General features: G+C 35.0%; 1 protein-coding gene and 1 long non-coding RNA gene across 3 annotated transcripts in view; one reads left to right on the top strand and one right to left on the bottom strand.

Moving 5' to 3' along the window:
- The window catches only part of LOC134736213 (uncharacterized), a 29,009-nt gene extending 16,146 nt beyond the window's left edge, over positions 1-12,863 (bottom strand). Inside the window, exons 1-2 of the long non-coding RNA XR_010120087.1 lie at positions 12,562-12,863; positions 12,332-12,458 (exon numbers count right to left, since the gene is read on the bottom strand). This is a non-coding gene — a long non-coding RNA (uncharacterized lncRNA). The remainder of the gene's footprint in view (positions 1-12,331; positions 12,459-12,561) is intronic.
- The window catches only part of LOC134736210 (uncharacterized), a 79,780-nt gene that overhangs the window by 6,935 nt on the left and 52,231 nt on the right, over positions 1-20,614 (top strand). The window contains exons 2-3 of one of the 2 annotated variants that reach the window (XM_063636427.1): positions 3,103-3,135; positions 4,437-4,482. The exons of the other annotated variant lie outside the window; for it this stretch is intronic. The gene's annotated coding sequence lies outside the window, so the exon portion shown is untranslated. The remainder of the gene's footprint in view (positions 1-3,102; positions 3,136-4,436; positions 4,483-20,614) is intronic. 2 annotated transcript variants of the gene reach the window in all.

Raw genomic sequence — 20,614 nt, 5'->3', positions numbered from 1 at the left:
AAAATAATTAAGAGAATAAAAATAAGTGAAGAAGTGGATATGATACAAAGATAGAAAGAGAAGGAATAATATGTATATTATTGCAATCCCTGAACAAAACAAAGAATGAAAAGCAAAACTTGAGGACATTAGACATTAGAAAATAACTATTAACAAAAACATTGTAAAATAATATTTGAAATTATAATCACAGAAAACTTCCCAGACATTTAATAAAAAGTTTGAACCTAAAAATTGGAAGACCGCACTGGGTACTTGGGAAAATACAGTTTATGAGAAAATCTAGTTTATCATTAACCCAGACTGATAAACTTTAAGACATATTCTAATAACCAATAGGTTTCAGAGTTAAAAGAAAAATTCTCATGACCTCATGGCCTAAATAAACAAACATATAACTTGCAATGACAGATATATTGGACTGACATTGGTCTTTTGATAATCCAATTTTAAAGCAGTACTTTAAAAAAATGCTCAATGAGAAAAAATCGTGTAAATTAAGTATTTGATATTCAGCCAAACTGTCCCTCCAGAACCAAGCAAGACTACAGGAAAACAGATAATAACAAACAAGAACTTAGGTAAATTTGTATGCAGTAAACTTCTTGGGTAATCTATTAGAATATGAACTTTATATTTTTAATAACATCATTTAAAAGAAGCCTGGGACCATTTTCGGAAAATTCTTTTTATTTCAAACATTCCAAGCATGTTGAACTAATGGAAAATTTAATTTCCTGAGAAGTGTGTGCACCAATATTGGTGGATGTACTTGAGAAAAATAATTAACACAATATTCCCAATAGGGTTTTTTCTTTATTTGAGAAACATTAATAAATTAATAAATTTATTCTGGGGATTAAAGGGACTTGACACCTTCAAAGGGAAATTCACCAAGAATCTTGAAAATTATTCAAGTATAAATCAGTATGGAGGGGAAAATTATGAGGCACAAAACACCTGTCCTCAACAGGTAAAACTAATCAGATAAGAAGTTTAAAAATTTACTATTTGGAAAACAATAACTTGGCATCAAATCAGTGTGGCTAAAGGATTAACCAAGGAGATCTCTATAAAACAAACAAAAACTCTTAAACAGAAATAGTACTTCTTGAAAAACAAAACTACAATATTCAGACCAAATTTGATTTGTACCTCCTCCAAGCTTGAAGGTTTGTAAAGAAAGCTGGTGCCTTATGTCATCCCAGATTTGCAACCAGGCAGCACCGTGAAAACATGCTGACTTAGTAGTTAAAACTTCTCCATCAAATGATGGCAGTAATCCCACACCCGGAAAATACAAAGGCACAAGGGGTATTATCTTTATTAATTTGCAGATATTAATCTGCAAATCATTTGATTGTGAATCAGACTTCCCTGAGTTTCCAGAATGCTTTCAGATTCAATTCTGTTGTTCAACTAGGGGCATATTTCACTTTTTACTATCTGGTTAATTTCTAATCTTTGCTCTTTCTCCCTGGAAAGAAAATGCAGTTTATTGAAAATTAGAGCCAATTATGTTATTGCATTTTTCAAAAATATATCTAAGAGACCTTGGAATTATTATAAATTTTTTTGTCACTTAACCTGGAAACATTTTTGATTAGCCTATGAGGTGGTGATACTTCTCCTGTAACTGAATACATTTCTGTTTGTTTACATATTTTAAAAATTCAATTAGATCCCTGTCCTCACTTGTATAGTTAGCATTGGTATTACTTCATTGAGGAGGAACAATTTATGTGTTCCCTGACTTGGTAGCTTGCCATACCTTAGGGAACCCTCTCAATATTTTTTTCCTATGTCTGTGTCTGAAGTTGAAAATCCCAAGCAATTTTATGTCCTTACATACTGCTAACTATCCACCTCTGCCCAACACAATGACATCTGTATTGTCCCACATCTCTGGTTTTACTTCAAAGACACTTCTATAACCAGGGTATATGGGACAAGTGGCTTGAATAGGGCAGAGAACAATATTGAGTATCTAAGAGTCAGATGTTGTGATGGACATTTTAAACCTACCATCTAATTTCATCTTATTATTTCACAGAAGAGAACATTGTGCCTCAAAGAGGTTAGGTGAGCTTTCCAAGACAAATTCAAGCTTATCTTAATCCAAAGCCACGTAGTGCAAGAACATGATATGAGAAAAAGCAAGAAAATTCTGAATGCTCTTGTAAATGATTTTTAAATCTGGTTAACCCAGGCTTTTCTATTCTTGTGATCTTTGACATTAGAGACTTTGAGAGAGTGTTGAGGGTGGCGGGTAACTCGGTATAGAATTATCAGTTCCATTTAGAAGATTGCAAAATAACAAAATTACTAATTACAGAGTGACAAAGGAAAAGAGTCTTTGTGAACACTCATCTTTCCTTCAGAAATATAGTATCCTAACCATATTGAGTTTTTCCTTCCTAACCATCTATAAAAACTATTATCTGAACTAAAAATCTCAGCACTAATCTAGTTAAAATGTGTATTTGTCTTGTTTTACCAGAAAAGTTCTTTGAAGGCAGCAGTCTTGATATATACAGTCATGCACCACATAGCAACGTTTTAATCAACGACAAACTGCGTATCTGACAGTGGTCCCAGAAGATTATATTATATTTTTACTATACATTTTCCATGTTTAGATATGTTTAGACACACAGATACTTACCATTGTGTTTTAATTGCCTACAGTATTCACTAGAATATGCTGTACAGGTTTGTAGCCTATGAGCAATAGGCTATAGCATATATCCAAGGCACGTAGTAAGCTATACCATCTAGGTTTTGAGAAGTACACTCTATGATACCTGTGTAATAATGAAATTGCCTAAGGATACATTTCTCAGAACCTATACATGTTGTTGAGTGACACATGACTGTATATTTCTTTAGTATGCTCCAATTCCCAAAAGGAGGTTAATCTCATAGAATTGAGTTTTGTTGAACCAAGCTGTCCCAGGTTTCAACCCTTTTGATTTTCCTCACCTTCTACTTTCTCTATTGTGAGCTGCAGCAACATTTTATAGAGTTGTTATTTTACTGAGCTGTTTCTCTGGAAGCAGTTGTAATGTCTGTGGGGATAATGTACCACTTTCCTTTTTACAGGAGCACTGAGAAATCCGGAGAAGCTTTTGGAAGGTATTGACACTGCTCAAAAGGAAACATTTAAAAATGAAAACTAGACACTTGACAATTAAAATTCTTTATGATATGACTCTGTTTTGTCATGAACCTTGAGGTTTCTGAGATGTTACCCATCTCATTCATGTATGTCTGTACATACTTTTATGTCTATCTGAATACTGCAGAAACACAAGGCATTTGGGTAGAGAAAAGCATTCTATATTGAAGCTCACAACCACATCAACAGTAACATTGTTGCATTGGTCCCTCACACCTAGACCTATAGGCAACACGATGAGTTCTAATGAAAACTTTCCAGGCAAGTGGTTAAGTTTTACTGGTAGAGGAGAGATGATAACAGAAACAACAATGGATTTATCAGCTGTCACTCTTCCCTTCTGAAAGATGGGATAGATAGGATCCTGGATTGCACTCACTCTTTTTGATATGTAAATACACCTTTCCAAGGAACAAGTAAGCCCTAGTGTCTATGGCTTTTATGACCTAAACATATCCCCAGGGTTTGGGCTTCATCTTTTTAAAAATGTAAATTCCTAGGAAGACAGTCTTCTTGACATCTTGATTGCTTAACCTAAGGGCCTAATCTAGGCTGTAACCAATTGTTCCTGTAGGAGAGAGAAGAGAAGTTTTATCATACTCTTGGATGAGCATGATTAACTTGACAAATGACTGCAGATCTAATCCTCATAATATGTGGATAGTTAAATGTTTCTAGGGAAAGGGAAAGCAAACATTATTTTTATGTTGTATACATTTATGTGTCTCAGGTGGCTCAAAATTTTTACAGGAGAAATCTAGGGAAGTTTTATCTCCCCACATGCTCTCACCATCCTCTCAATATTATCACTTAGGGCTGCCCTTCATATACAGCATGTTTGACCAATGGGACTATTCTCTGGACATTTTATATGTTTCAGGAATTTTCACTCCAACTTTGCTTATGATATTTCCTCTATCCAGAATATCCTTCTCAGTTCCATGGGTCCTAATCCTACCAGATACTTTAACACACAACTCAAATACTTTCTCTTCAATGGATTATGCCAGATTATTCAGCTGGATACCTTCTCTTCCTTCTTTGAAATATCATCTCATAGTCTGGTCCTCTTTTATGGTATTTAATTATATTCTATTTTGGATTATTGCTATTTAGATATTAGGTACTTTCCCTGATAGATTTCATACTGACTTGAAGCCAGGTTTATGATTCTGATTTAAGGTAGTATTGAATATTATATATATATTTTCCAGATGAAGATGTTTTATTTATTTATTCATTTTTTCCCATGGCCTAGCATGTTTGTCCTTAACATCATAGGAACCTGATCTTTCTACTGGAAGGTAAGTTGTTTCATTTGGGAAGACATGTTAATTTAGGTAACAAATTCTTACTTTATCACAGGCTAAGAGCTACACTTCATAGAAGTAAGCACATAGCATCTGCATTCATAGAATGGTGGCTATGACCACCATCATGCATGTACTTTTAATAATATTTCTTATGTCAAAGTCTTCTTGAAGCCATTTTAGAAATTTATTTATGTCTCATACTTAATACAATGCAAGTATATTAATGATATGATATTAATATACATAATATAATTACTGACATACTGAATTATATAGTTCCATGAATATTGCATGAATAAATAAAGTTTGGCTTATTGCTATTATTACCTTATGAATCACTTGTAACAACATTATCAATCATTTTTAGGGAAACTAAACATTTGGTGAATTCCTATTAAGTGTTAAGATTATAACAAGAGTAAGGATCTGAAAATAATTATTTGTATTATTTTGATTCTTAGCTGTTAATTTTGAATATTGCTAAAGTTAGTAGGCTGATATTAATATCCAACATTCAATTTTATCATAGAATATAGGCTGAGCTTCAACTTCAAACTTTCATATCCTTAATAGAAACTGTTAATTTGGTGTGACTTTTGAGGGAGAATTAGTGCTGTCTTGTTGGTATCTGCATTTGGCACTCCCCTCTAATTCTGTTCTAACCTTATTGCAATTACACTCTTCAAGTGTTGGATTATAGACTATCCAGAAAATACGAGACTGGATTTCTAATCATGAGGCAATGAAAGAACAATATTTTTTAGCAAAACCATGAGGAGAATGAAAAAGTGAGTGCAAGACCTGATCATTTTGGGGTTGTGAACATCATTGCTTTATACCATCCAGCTATATGTGTGGTATTAGGCCAACTGTTTTCCTTTTAGAACTTCCACAAAGAAACTTTCAAAGTTCAACTCCATGATTGTTTTGGAGATTTTTGGAAAAGACTTTGATCCCCTTTTAATTATAGGGCTAAAAATGTGTTAATAAGATCAATAAGAGTTCAAAAATTTGAGCTAAGGTTAATTATACCGTAAAACATGATTATATTTCTTTTGAAATAAATGAATTTGAAAATTATAGAATAATGCCTACAAAATTGTTTTATGATATGCCAAAACCATCAAATGTTTTAAAAAATAAATGACTGCAATTACTTCTTGAGTTCTAAAAGATTCAATTATATTAATGATAATACTTATTTTTAATAGAAATAAAAATTATTCCTACTGCAGATTATCCATGGTTATAAAGTTTAAGGAAAAGTTACACATATTTCTGACTAATTTGAAAAATTCAACACCTCTATGTACTTATGAGAGGCATATTTCATTTATATAAATAAATCTTATGACTTTATTTTATTTCTTTTTATTCCTTTGTTGGTTCATGCATCAGCAATTGCGATGGTAGAGCAACAATACCAAGCACTACATGTGTACCTGTTGGAAGATAAAGTCTTTTGTGATTTGCTGCTTTGAATAGGCTGAATTATATTGTTATTTTGTATTATATTCAAGAGGAAAGAGTGAAAGTGTTCTGTTGTGTGTAGAGGTGCAATAATCTTAGATGAAACTTCTTTATATTGAGCTTTCAAATCCTTGCATACATATCCTATCTTTTACTTTTAGAAATCCTCTTGGAGACAATGTGACTCTTCATTGTCTAATAAATATTTACTTTAGATTATGAGTAAGCTATCTTTTTTTTGTGCTTACAAAAAATAAATACAACAATAGCAGAAACTTTTCTTTTTACTCCTCCTCGTCTTCCTCCTCCTCTTTCCTCTTTTGGTGTATTACAGTCTACCCAGATTCCTTGAAATGGAAAGCCTTGATGGATTCCCTTGAAGTGTTTCCCTCCAGACTATGTTTTGTAGAAAGTCTGAGGAGACAAAACCTAGCTATTTCTATGGAGGAGTATTCACAGCTGACAGATGGTAATATTAGTTTGTGCACAGTCTTCCTATCCTATGACTTTTGTCTTGACATGCTTTTAGAATTTTCTCTCTCCTCTCCATTTCAACTTCATTTATTCTAGGTTGTTTCGCATTCCCTCTAACGGGATTACCACAAGCCATTCTTAATTTATTTCTCTGAACCTATGATTCTTTTCATTTACCCCATCCTTTATAATTTACCATTCTTAAATAGTTGATCCATTTACATTTTTACTTGTTCATTGTTTATTTATTTGTTTAATCATTCACTATCTTTTCATACATCAAACTTTTGTCAAATATCTTCTATATGCCATAAATTCTGGTAGAGAGCTGAAATTATAACTCAGTTGCCATTTTCATGAGGTTTAGTAATTCATTTTTCTACCCAAATCTTAAGTAGCTCCCGTTTCTCCTAATTCCTCAGGTCAATTTGACTGCTTATATTTCAATAAAGGCTGTCCACATTATAGCCCTTGGGTCTACCAACTCATTCAGTTATTATAGTTATTAGATATGTGTTTATTAAACACTGATGACATTTAAAGTATTGCTTTCTGATATTCTCTTTCAATATCATTCAAAATGTGTTTTTTACAGTTGCCAAATAAAATATAGAATGCTCAGTTAGTTTGAATTTCAAGATAAACAACAAATAAATTTTTAGTATAAGAGTGTTTATAAAATGTTTGGGACATATTTATATTCAAAAATTGTTTGTTAATAAAATTTAACTGGGAAGTCTGTATTTTCATTTTTTAAATCTGGCAAGGAACATTTTGGAAATTTGCTTCTTTCTATGAAGTTGTGCGATTCACTCAGAATTTCTTGGTAATAATACAATATTCTTAGCACTTTATATATCTTAATTCAAGTAATCCTCAAATATATCCAATGCTGTAAGAATAGTATTATCTCACTTTAAACATAAGTGTGTTGAGATGCAGATATCAAGGAACTTGCCCAAGCTAGTAAGTGTCACTACTGGGTACAAGCCAATGACTTCGTATCCAGTGCTTTAACCATTACATATGATAGCTTCTGTGGAGCAACGTACCCTTCACAGATCCCTAAGATTGCTCCAGAAAATAGTACTTGATAGTCACAGTTCATATGGCACTTCCATAAATATGAACTCTTAGGAATGTAAGCACATTTTAAAAGTATTGACATATTCACTTTGCCCGGGTATTCATAGACCCTGAGTGCATGGACACCAGAAATATTATTAGGCCCCGTCTTCTCTGTTGCCTGACTGCTCTGGAAAGAAATCAGTATTCCACAAAGCTGGCCTGTAAGCTGCAGACTGGCTTGTTCCAATGACCACTCTCCAGACTTTGAGATATTAAAGCATGTACTCATTCTGTGTCCTGCAGTTACACCTTCTGAGACCTACTGAAAGAAATTCCATCCTTCTTTCCCATGTAAAATCAAACTAAGTCCGCAGATCAGTCCACCCCTCTGTATTTTTGACATGTGCCAGGTTATTCTGCAATGATCAGAGATTGTTCCCTTATCTCTCTCATTTGGCTAAGGATCCTTTCTCTTCTTTTCCACTGGAGTCCTTGAACTAAGCATTACTACAGCTTATTGTACTTAACCAATCTCTGTGCCTCTGTGTCTCCAGAAAAGGTGTTATTGGCTGACTTATGTCCCCAACAAATGTATATTGAGGTCCTTACCCCTAGGAATATAGAGTATAGTAGTATTTGGATATGAAGTCTTTTAGGAGGTGTTTAAGCTTAAAATGAGGTCTAGGGTGGATGGTCATTTAATAAAATAGAGGTGCCCTTATCAGAAGAGAAAATTTGTACATGCAGAGAAATAGCAGACATGCACTCACAGAGAGATGACCAAATGAATACTTAGTGAGAAGGGAGTCATCTGCAAGCCAGTGAGAGGGGCCTGAGAAGAAATCAAACCTGCTGAACCCTTGATCTTAAATTTTTAGCCTCCAGAACTGTGAGAAAATAAATGTCTGTTGTTTGAACCACCCAGTCTGTGGTATTTTGTTTTGGCAACCCTAGCAAACTAATACATGAGGCTCATTTGTTTAGGAGAAAAAGGTCTGATTCTGACTCTACCTCTGAAAATAGACATGAAACTAATACAAACTAATATTCCCATGAACATGTCGTTCTCCTTTGAACCCATAAATTTCAAAGTATTCAAATTTTAGCTGTCCTCCACTACCACAGATACTGCTCTTACTGGCTATTACCCATGCCACTAGTTTACTATTTTTCGAGCCCCTGTTATGCGCTAAGTGATGAGCTAGTGATTTTCGTATGATATCTCAACTAATCCTCACGACAACTCAGGGAGTTAGATATTACAACAGATGATACTTGCAGTCAAGACACAAAAGCATAAGAACCATTATTCATTGTTGTTTCATAGGTAGAACATTGCCATTAAATTCCATTTCAGGTTACTAAGGTCAGGCTTAGTATCTTAATTTACCCACAACCTGAGAACATGATTGGTCCTTCATACATGCTGCTGAGTGATTACTTGATTGAATTGGGAGAGGAAGCTAGAAGGGGTAGAAATCCACTATCTTCTTGACAATGCATCTTGCCCACGTCATACTTCCTGTGGACTCTGTGCTATCTTGATAGAGAGGTTGCACCATCCATGCACTCAAATATATGATATCAGAATAATCATTTAGCTCATTTAAACTTGACTCAGGAGAGAACTTTTTTCCTCCATTTGTATAAATTTAAGGGGCACAAGTGTATTTTTGTTACGCTGATATATTGCATAGTGATGAAGTTTATACTTTTAGTATAACCATCACCCAATAATGTATATTGTACCCATTAAATTATTTCTCATCCTTCACCCACCTCCCAACCCCTCACCATTCCAAGTCTTCAAAGTCTATTATTCCAAACCCCATGTCCATGTATATACATCATTTAGCTCCTACTTATAAATTATCACTTATAAGTGAGAAGATGTGGTATTTGCCTTTCTGTTTTTGAGTTTTCACTAAAGATGATGGCCTCTAATTCCATCCATGTTTCTGCAAAATATATGATTTTATTTCATTCTTTTCCATGGCTGAATGGTATTCCATTGTGTGTGTGTGTGTGTGTGTGTGTGTACATATATAGAGAGCTTATCAATCTTTTAAAAAATTTATAATGAATTTTTATAAAAAAAGAGCTTATTAATCTTTTAAAAAATTTATAATGAATGAAATTGATTGGCTCCCAGTTCTGAAGGCTGGGAAGTCCCAATACAAAGTTAGCAGCATCCGGCAAAGGCCTTCTTCTGCATCATTCCAGGGGAGAAAACAACAGGACAACAGAGATAGCAAGAGGGGACTGAACTTGCCCTTTTATAATGCACAAATCCCACTCATAAAGGTGGAGTTCTTATGGCCTAATCACCTCCTAAAGGTCCTACCTCTTAATACTTTTACAAAGGAAATTAAATTTCAACATGAGTTTTGGAGGGGACAAATATGCAAACCATAGCAATGTATAATCAGCATGGAAATAAATTTCCAGTAAACTTTAAGAAGCAGTCCATTGAGACCTGAAAATAATTCCTTCCTAGGAATAAAGGAAGACCAAGAAAAAAACATATTCCCCATCTACTACATATAGAATAAACAGAAAATTACCCAAGATATCAGTTTGGGGTGGGGGGGAATCTGTCCCCTCAATTATTTATCCTTTGAATTATGAACAATCCAATTACACTCTTTAAGTCGCTTTTAAATATACAATTAAGTTATTATTGACTATAGTCACCCTGCTGATAGGTGAGAGGATATCTCATTGTAGTTTTGATTTGCATTTTGCCAATGATCAATGATCTTGAGCATATTTTCTTATCCCTGTTTGCCATTTTATGTCTTCTTTTGAGAAATGTCTATTATCCATTTAAAAATTGGATTATTAGCTTTTTCCTGTAGAATTGTTCGAGCTCTTTATATATTCTGGTTATTAATCCCTTGTCAGATTGGTGGTTTGCAAATATTTTCTTCTATTCTGCAGGTTGTCTCTTCACTTTGTTGTTTCCTTTGCTTTTCAAACTGATGTCATCCCATTTTCCCTTTTTTTTTTTTTTTTTTTTGAGACAGAGCCTCACTCTGTGGGCCAGGCTGGAGTGCAATGGCACCATTGCAGCTCACTGCAACCTCCATCTCCCAGGTTCAAGTGATTCTCCTGTTTCAGCCTCCTGCGTAGCTGAGATTACAGGCACATGCCACCACGTCCAGTCCAGCTAATTTTTTGTATTTTTAGTAGAGACTAGGTTTTGCCATGTTGGCCAGGCTGGTCTTGAACTTTTGACCTCAGGTAATACCCCACCTCGGCCTCCCAAAGTGCTGGGATTACAGGCATGAGTCACCCCACCTGGCCACATTTGTCCATATTTGCTTTGGTTGTCTATGCTTGTAGAATATTACTCAAGAAATTTTTGCTCAGATCAATGTCCTGGAGATTTTCCCCAATATTTTCTTTTAGTAGTTACGTAGCTTGAGTCCTTAGATTTACTTCTTTAATTCATTTTGATTTGATTTTTGTGTATGGCAAGAGATAGGGGTCTAGATTTATTCTTCTGCATATGAATATCCAATTTTCCCAGCCCCATTTGTTGAAGAGATTGTCTTTTCCCCAGTGTATGTTCTTGGCACTTTTGTCAAAAATTAATTCAGTGTATGTGTGTGGATTTGTTTCCAGGTTCTCCATTCTGTTCCATTGGTTTGTGTGTCTCTTTTTATCCCTGTACCATAATGCAGAATAACTTGAAATCGGTTAATCTGATTCCTCCAGTTTTGTTCTTTTTGCTCAGGATAGCTTTGCTTATTCTGGGACTTTTGTGGATACATATAAATTTTAGATTTCTTTTCTATTTCTGTGAAGAATGTCATTGGTATTTTGATGGAAATTGCATTGAATCTGTAGATTTCTTTGTGTAGTATGGATGTTTTAACAATATTGATTCTTCTGATACATAAACATGGAATATCCATTTTTTGGTGTCATCTTCAATTTCCTGCATAAATATTTTATAGTTTTCATTGTAGAGATCTTTTAATTCTTTGTTTGATTTCTAGGTATTTAATTTTATATGTGAATATCTTAATGGGATTACTTTTTAAATTTGTTTTTCACATTGTTCACTGTTGATATATAGAAATGCTATAATTTTTGTATGTTGATTTTGTATCCTGCAACTTTACAGAATTTATCAGTTTTAATAGTTTTTTGTTGGAGTCTTTAATTTTTTCCAAATATAAAATCATGTCATCTGCAAACAAGAATAATTTGACATCTTCCTTTGCAATTTTGATGTCCTTTATATCTTTCTCTTGTCTGGTTGCTCTAGCTAGAGCTTCCAGTACAATGTTTAATAACAGTGGTGACAGTGGGCATTCTCATCTTGTTCGATATCATAGAGGAATGGCTTTCAGTCCACCACCACTACGATTGCACTGAGTCAGACCTGAAGCCAGCATAGCACTGGGTCTCACGCAAGGCCTGTTGTAACCACTCCTGGCTACTGCCAATGTTCACCCAAGGTCCTGGGGCTCTACAATCAGCAGGTGGCAAAGCCAGCCAGGTCTGTGTCCTTCATTTCAGGATGGTAAGGTGCCCCAGGCTCCAGCTGGGTCCAGAGGTGCTGTCCAGGAGTCAATGACTAGAGTCAAGAATGTTACAAGTCTACCTGGTGTTCTGTTGTATTGGGCTGAGCTGGCACTTAAACCACAAGATTCAGTCCTCACTCTTGCCTTCCATTTCTAAAGGCAGAGAGCCTCATCCTGCAGCTACCACCACCCCAGGCCATGAGGAATACTGCCAGACTACCAGTCAATATTTCCTTAAGGCCCGTGGGCTCTTAAGTAAGCTTGTGGTGAATTCTTTCTGGCCTGGGACTCACCTTTTAGGGCAGTGGGCTCCCCTCTGTCCCAGGGCAGGTACAGAAATGCCATCCAAAAATCAAGTCCTAGAGTTGAGCACCCGAAGACCCTGCTGGATTCTCTGCCCCACTGTGGTCTTGCTGTTACCTATGGAACAAGACAAATTCTCCTTTACTTTTTCCTCTCCTTATCTCGAGCACAAGGAGTTTTGCCCCATAACCACCAGAGCTGGTAATGTGCTGAGTCTCACCTGAAGCCAGCAAGTCTCAGAGGCTCACCCCAGGCCCTTGATATAGCACCTGGGTATCAATGCTGATATTCAGGGCCCAATGGCTCTTTAGATAGCAGGTGATGAATGCTCTCAGGACTGGGTCCTTTCCTTCAAGACGGTGGGTTCCCTTGTGGCCATCCTATACATGGCTTTATTTTGGAGAAATAGAAGTTTGCCAGAAAATAAAAGTAATAAAACATCCCAGGCAGAAAAGAGAATGTGAAAAACAATAAAATGCATTTAAAGCATCTATTCTCCCACTTCATGTACATTATTATACCCTCAGCATCTGGCATGCTGCTTGGCACGAAGTAGGTATTTAATAAATACTTATGAATTTAATAAATGAAAAGCAGAGACTTTTCATTTATTAAATGCCCAGGAGGCCATAAGGAAACTGATATATACAGAACTTAGAACATGACTGGAAAAATATAAAGAAGTCAGTATACAATATTAAATGAATAAAGATTTCTGGATAAAATATTATATAAAGCAAGCTCATTCATTCATTTATTCATACATTCTTTAAAAATTTATTGACCATTTGCCTTATACAAAATATTTAAGAATCAGAGATATATAAATAATGGAGCTAGACTCTGCATTAGAGACATAGACCTTAAATATTTTAAGCTAGTCCTTTGAAGAATAAAGTCACAGAAATTATTGCATTTACTGACAGCATTTATAAAAATAAAAGCTATTAAGCTGTTACTTAGATAATAAAACAAAGCAATTATCTCTGTTGACATACATCAGCATTAAAAATTAAGGGAATTTTAGCATTTTTATACCAATAAAATTACCATTATTTATTATATTTGCATGCCAGAAATCACTATCTTTTTAATAACATAGGTAAATATAATTCAGTATCATTTGGTGAGAAAGTGACATACACGCATAGACATCAATAGAAAAGTTGTTTTTTGGCTGGTCAGTGACACTTCCTTGCCATGATATGAGCACTGATGAGATCAAAGTGTATGTACATTAGAAAGGAAACACAGCAATAAACAAGTAGCAATATTTTGTGTATATGCAAGAGCAACATAAAATTTTATGTTAAGGGCTAGATATTGAGTAGAAAGCTATCCATCCTTGGCAAAAATACAAATTTAAGAAAGCAACAAAATGGAATAAAATAAAGAGGAACTTACATTAATAAAAAGTGAAAGTGAATTTTATTGCCACATGAATTCTTTGTTTTACTAGTTATTCCTGTGTTCTACATAACATTGAATAAATCATCACTGGCACTTTTCTAGCATCTAAGCTTATATTAATCAATGTAATACTTGCAAGCAGTATTTATTGTTAGTGAGAAAATTGTGGGATTACTGAGAAATTGTGGAATTAACAGTTCATTGAGTGAGAAATTGTGGGATCAACCCTTTGAAAAGGAATGGAAGAAAGCAGAAATGGAGAAGAAGAAGTCAGGCTATGACACAGGTCCAATGACAGTGTCTGCTGACCCCAAGGAGTGCTCCGGAGCTAGAATGGCCCTTAAGAGTCATCTGTTCCAAGTTTGGTTGAGATGGCCAAGCCCATCTTCAGCCTCAGTTGTTCATTAAATGTGAGCTGCCTGGAAAGCTGCTTTACTTTGGGAGAAATGGCTTTCTGCATCTGAAATAATTCCTGAAGAGTCTGACAGCCAAAGGCAGTCTGACAACAGCACTTCCAGCAGCCAGGGCAAGAAGTTTGTCACTGAAGGGGCCACACATCCATTCCTACCATAGTCGCCTATCAAATAACAGAAAGAACACTTCAGAAAAAGGAGTAGTCTCCTTCTCCACCTTTCTGTATTACCAGTGCTGCTACCCATAGCTAATCTTATTCTATGGTTTCTGTTTTGATATTTTCTAGTGGTTAGTCCTTAAGCACTAGATTACATACCTTTACCTATATTTCTTCAGTATTTCTGCAGTCATGATCAGGTTCCATGCTTGTAAGCATGGGTTTATGTTGGAGGAATGAAAGTTTACCAGAAAATCAAAATCATAAAACATTCTAGGAAAAAGAGAGAGGGTGAATGATATGGTTTGGTTCTATGTCCCCACCCAAATCTCATCTTGTAGCTCCCATAATTCCAACGTATTGTGGGAGGGACCCGCTGGGAGATGAGTGAATCATGAGGGTCTTTCCCATGTTGGTCTCGTGATAGTGAATAGGTCTCACTAGATCTGATGGCTTTATAAGGCAGAGTTTCCCTGCACAAGCTCTCTCTTTGCCTGCCATCATCCACGTAAGATGTGACTTGCTCCTCCTTGCCTTCTGCCATGATGTGAGGCTTCCCCAGCCATGTGGAACTGTGAGTTTTCCATTAAACCTGTTTCCTTTTTAAATTGCCCAGTCTCAGGTGTGTCTTTACCAACAGTGTGAAAATGGGCTAATACAGTGAACAACAATGAGATGCATTTTAAGCATCAGTTTTCCCCTTCTTTTACGTGCATCATTGCATCCTCAGTGCTTGAATACTGCCTGGCACAGAGATGGTATTTAATAAACATTTATTGACTTCTTCTGTGAAAGATGAGGATTTGGCTTACTTTTCTTACCCCTGCTCTCAAATATTTATAGCTTAATTATTATTTTTAATTTGTCTATTGATCTCTTCTCTAATTCAAATGTTATGTTTACACCATTTTTTAAAAATTGTATGTGCCCTCAACTGCTAACAGCATCACTCACCTCCTGACTCATACAATAAAGACTCCCATGACTTTCCTTTACCTTTTCCTGCTTTCTGCTTCCCAGCATCTATCTTCTATAGCTTTACTTTTATATTGTTAAGTTTATTGACGTTTATATTCTGTTTCTGAAACCACAACCATGCTTTTCCTCCCTTGTGTCTCAGGATCAAATGTGATAATGGCTACAAACTGTTCAAATAAATGAAACTTTTGAAACCACTGGTTTAAGACTACCATCTCAGAGGTTCCAGCAGCTAAATATCATCTGCTGAGTTGTCAGCTGAGGACTGTGGCCTGGACTTACCCTGTAGTTTTGTTTTATTTGGCATAGGTAATATTTTATACATTTGAGTCAGTATTTAAAAGCTACATGATTTTAGGATTACTCTTAAAGAGCAAGTGAACAGTATTTATCCTGTTTCTTCATTGTCAAATAATGTGCTAGGATTAGATTTCTTTTCTATAGGAACAATGTCACCATACTTGGGTTGCTCCTAGGAAGAACGTTTCCAGCATCTTTGCACCCTTTGCGTCATAATGCTAGCATGTAAAGTTCCCCTTGTCCTAGAATTTTCTCCCCTTGGAGGTCTTCTATTTCCTGCTCCAGTCTGGATTAGATACTCTCGAGGTCTGCTGCATTTGAGGATGCTCCTTTTTTTTCTGGAACTCCTGCTATTCGAAGGCTGTATCTCCTGGAATGTTCTTTTATCTGCCTCTTTTCATTCATATTTTCTGTCCACACTTTCTTTCCTACACTTTAAAATATATTATTGCTTTTTCATTCTAGTAATATTATTATAAATCCGTAAGAATGCTTTGACATTCCCTAGTTGATACTTTTGCCAAGAATCCTAGCTTTATTTGATCTCTCTGATCATATCAGAGGTTTCTCTTCTGCTTCCTGAGTGATCTGTTTTTCTCTGATGTTAAATTTTCTATTTTCTTGTTTTGGTCATTATTCTCTTTCATTATTTGATTCTTCTCTTCTATCCAATGATCCTTGGTTGTCCTTAAAGATGATTAGGTGATGGGGTGAGTAGGTGCTTTGGGGTGTTCTTTGCTATTATGTAAATAAGTGTGTTTTCTTTCAGGTCTCTGCCTTAATTGGTATTCTGACTAGGAGCTCTCTATGGAATGAGGCATGGGAGTGCCAGTGCATGATTTTTATTCCTTAGGGGGAGAGTTTGGTGGATGTAGTCTAATTGCTCTCAGCATCAGGATTCACTTCTTTCTAGTAAGTCTTATTTATTTATTTATTTATTTATTTATTTATTTATCTATGTACTGGCTGAAAATCTAACAACTACGTATTCCCTAGACTCCACAGCAGACATGATTTTGGGAGTAAAGTAGGTTCTGTGCATTAGATACAATTGTATCAGATTTGTAAAGTAGGAGAGAGAAAAAACCATCTTCCTACTGTCTTATGGCTCTTTTCTGCTGGCAATAAAGATGTTAGAGACGTATCTCTGCAGGAATGTTCCAATCTCCAATCACCAGCTTTCTGTTTGTCAGAGTGTAGGCAGGCACTCTTTACTGAGTCCTGTTTTTTGACCTGTGAGTTCATGAGCTTAATAGTTTTCATAGTTCTGTTGTTACAGAAGTAGCAATTGCTCTTGCGGATCAGTTCTGCACTGCTCTGGAAATCATTTCTGAAAGCCAATTGTAGATCCTGCTGCTCCATCACTTCCATTGATTTTATAATCACCTAATTCCCTTTATTTAATCTTGAGTTGCTTTAAAAAAACCAGAATTGTTTTTGTTTCAGTACTGACATCAGACAGACAGAATGAGCAGGTAGGGAACTGGAAATCAGGCTATAGATCCTTAAATGCCAGAATGGGGAAAATAAAGAAATTATCAGGAAAACATCTGCAGTAGTTTTCCTTATAATTTCTTTAGAGAGGAGCCATTTAGAATTGGTATAGGGCTTGGATAAATGCCTCATGCCTATGTCTGAGTTGTGATGGCGGAAGAATGGAGGGACATCTGCTCCAGTTGTTCTGTACACGTGTCTTTGGTTGATTTTGCTGTTTTCAAACCTATATCTCACTCCTATCCTCCATTACACCTGCTGCTTTTAGGTTTCCATGAACAGATTGGGCAACTTTGGCCTTATAGTTCTTATACGGTGTATTCTGTCTCTCCTGTTTTTATTGAGAAATGCTCCAATTATCCTTCCGTCTTCCAGAAATTTGTTGAACTTCTTGACATACTAGTGACACTCCGCAAGTATATCCTGATGGTTATGTCTGTTCTTTCATTTCATTAGAATGTATGGAGACAGATGTTTTTTTCCAGTCTAGATCTTTAGCCAGGATCTTACTTGAATTACTTGGTCTTCAGAAGCAGAAGCTGAAGAAGAAATGCTGTCTGTCATAAAAGTGATATATTTGGCCATTTAATATGTAAAAGACATCTAAATTTTAATAATTGTGAAGTTTTTAAAAGCAATCTTTTTAAAGCTTATACCTTTTTTCTCCTTAGAGGAAGAACATTTTAAACCTTGACTGTTTTATTCCTGGCAGACAAGCAAACATCATCATTTTCTATTTAAACCTACACATCAAAATTGGAAAAATGTAAGGTTTTTTTAGTTAGAAGAAAACGTGTATGCAAATTTTGATGTTGCCACTTACAACTTTGGAAGGTGAAGCAAATTACTCCCTCTGAGCTTCAGTTTTTAAAACATTTTTAAATGTGGGTATGTATATTTACTATGCAATAGTCAAGTAAGAATTAAACGTTATGAGGTAGACAAATGAAGATGACTACTATAGTGCCTACTATACAGTATTTGTTCTTTTTTTTTTTTTTAAATGCTCTCCTTTGGATAACTAGAAAATTTTCTAAAAGTGACTTCCTTAATGTTGCTTCATGCACATAAAGATGTCTGTGAAGCATAGGAAAATCAAGTACCAAGAAAAATCTGCTAAAAACATGGAGAGTGAAGTTTACTGTTTTGCCCCAAGAAGGCATCATGGTAATATATACAGAAGATAAAATGGTTTAATATCTTCAAATCGTAATAGATAATAGAGACAATGGATTAAAAGTTCTAAGATGCATTGTAAACCTCATCTGAAATTTTTTAAAAGAAAATTGTAATCAAGCTAATAAAGTATACTGAATCTCAAAGATATCTCTAGCTTATCTTCTAATTCATTATCCTGAGCATTGATTGAATTCTTGTAGCTTATGAAAGCTGTATAAAATCCATAATTTTGGAGATATAATTGAGGAAAGGATGGTATAAACAAATATCTAACGTAAAAGATCTATGTGGCCTTCTTTTATAATATTACTCTGAGTTTTCTTTAAAAAGTATTTTAAAAATATTTCTCTTTGGGAGAAGTGGCACTGAAAGTCATCATCAGAATATGGTGATTATAATGACTAAAAGATAAGTTTTTATTCTTCACCATGACCTAGCCATCTAAATGAATTATTAGTTTCCCATATTATTAAGCTTAATGTCTTTAGGCATAATGAAATGTTCAGCCACAAACAAATAGACCTCTACTCTCTGCTTGAATCTTAAATGAGCCAATGAAAATGAAGTCCCTGCTCCCAAGGTAACAACCTAGTAAGAGGTGGACCAAGAAAGAATATGACCTGTTTTTAATGGTTAGGAGAACTGGTACAAACACTTATTAGATCTCTGATCAGGAAATACTGCTTCTGAGATCACTGCTTTTCTTAAAATGTGATATTTAAGGTATGAATGAACTCCTTTGACTTCTCCCTTAAGTACACAAACAATTTGAGCAGGGCAATATGGGTAGATCATGAGCTAGAGACCATTGATAAAAGATAAGGCCAAAGCAGGAATACCTGAGCCCCGAGGAGATTGTACAAGTTTCCAGAGAGACAGAGAGAAAAAATTTCCTTTAAAAGATCAAGAATTAGCATAGACTTTTTAGCAGTACTGAAAGCTAGAAGGCTGTTCTGAAAATGCACAGTGAAAATGATTTCCAATCTAGAATTCTATACTATCAACCAAATGTAAACATAAAAATAAACATTTTCAGACACACAAAATGTGGAAAAAAACTCACATGCATCCTTTTCTAGGAAACTACTGGAGCATATGCTCCCACAAAACAGAGTAAACCAATAAAAGGGAATATATGGTATCCAGGGAATAGAAGATCTAGTACAAGGGAAAGGTAAAGAGAACTCCTAGGATGACGGCAAAGGAGAATATGAGGAAGATAACTAGAGTGCAACTTGACCAGGCTAAGCAAGTAAGAGGTGTTTGGAAGAGATGTCTCTGTAAAGATGGAATTGTTAGGGTTCCTGATGTATTGGGATATATTGAATAAAGATTTATATAACTGAGATATTTTTTAGGGAGGAAGAATAATAATTACATAAAAATTAAGCCAATAAAAATAATATTTTTTGTAGGAAAGGAAAAGTATATATAGTATACTACATGGATCAGTCATAAATATCATTTTCTTAATTATAATAAATAAATATCTGCCCAAAGATCAACCTGTCATATGCTGATTTCTTAGTACATCAAAATTTACTACTAATGGTTTGTAAATGTTGAGCATATTTCTATCAGCTATTTATAATATAATATGTGCATAAGTAATTACTCATCAATTATTATTATTTTTAAAGACAGGATCTCACTCTGTTGCCCAGGTTGAAGTGCAGTGGCACAATCATAGCTCTTGAAACTCCTGGGCTCAAGGGATCTCCCCACCTCAGCTTCCTGAGTGGCTAGAACTATGGGCTTGTACTACCACACCCAGTTAATTTAAGATTTTTTTTTAGAGACTGGATCTCACTATCTTGTCCAGATTGGTCTAGAACTGCTGGCCTCCAGTGATTATCTCACCTTGGCCTCCTAAAATGCTGGCATTACCGGCCTGAGCCATTATAGCTGGCCAATTATTTCTTATTATCTAAAGCATAATTTTAGAGAGATCAAGTCAATGACCAAATTTTTGAGGATCTATGTTACATATTTAAGATGGAAATCATAAATATCTCTATATAGTGAATAATTGATGGTAATTAAAAATATGTTTTAAATGGATACTCATAAATACAACAATGCATGCTTTTATTATATACGTTGATGAAAATGATTTTTCTTTGAAAAGAGTCAGTGCACTTCCATTTTGCCTGTCAATAAGATATTGTCATTCACTGCAACAGAGAGGATAAAAAATTGCAAATAATTTGCATCAAGATACTAATTAAAAGAGAAAATGCCATAATGGGATGCTGTATCAAATACTGCATTAAAGGATAGCAATCATAAATATTTGTGGTTGGTGGATGGAGGTAATTGGGATATACTCCTAAAGTAATAC

The sequence above is a fragment of the Symphalangus syndactylus genome, chromosome 3 (assembly GCF_028878055.3).
Source record: "Symphalangus syndactylus isolate Jambi chromosome 3, NHGRI_mSymSyn1-v2.1_pri, whole genome shotgun sequence".
NCBI classification, from domain to species: domain Eukaryota; kingdom Metazoa; phylum Chordata; class Mammalia; order Primates; family Hylobatidae; genus Symphalangus; species Symphalangus syndactylus.
Note: the sequence above shows the minus strand (reverse complement) of the source record. Positions and strands in the feature narration are given on the sequence as shown.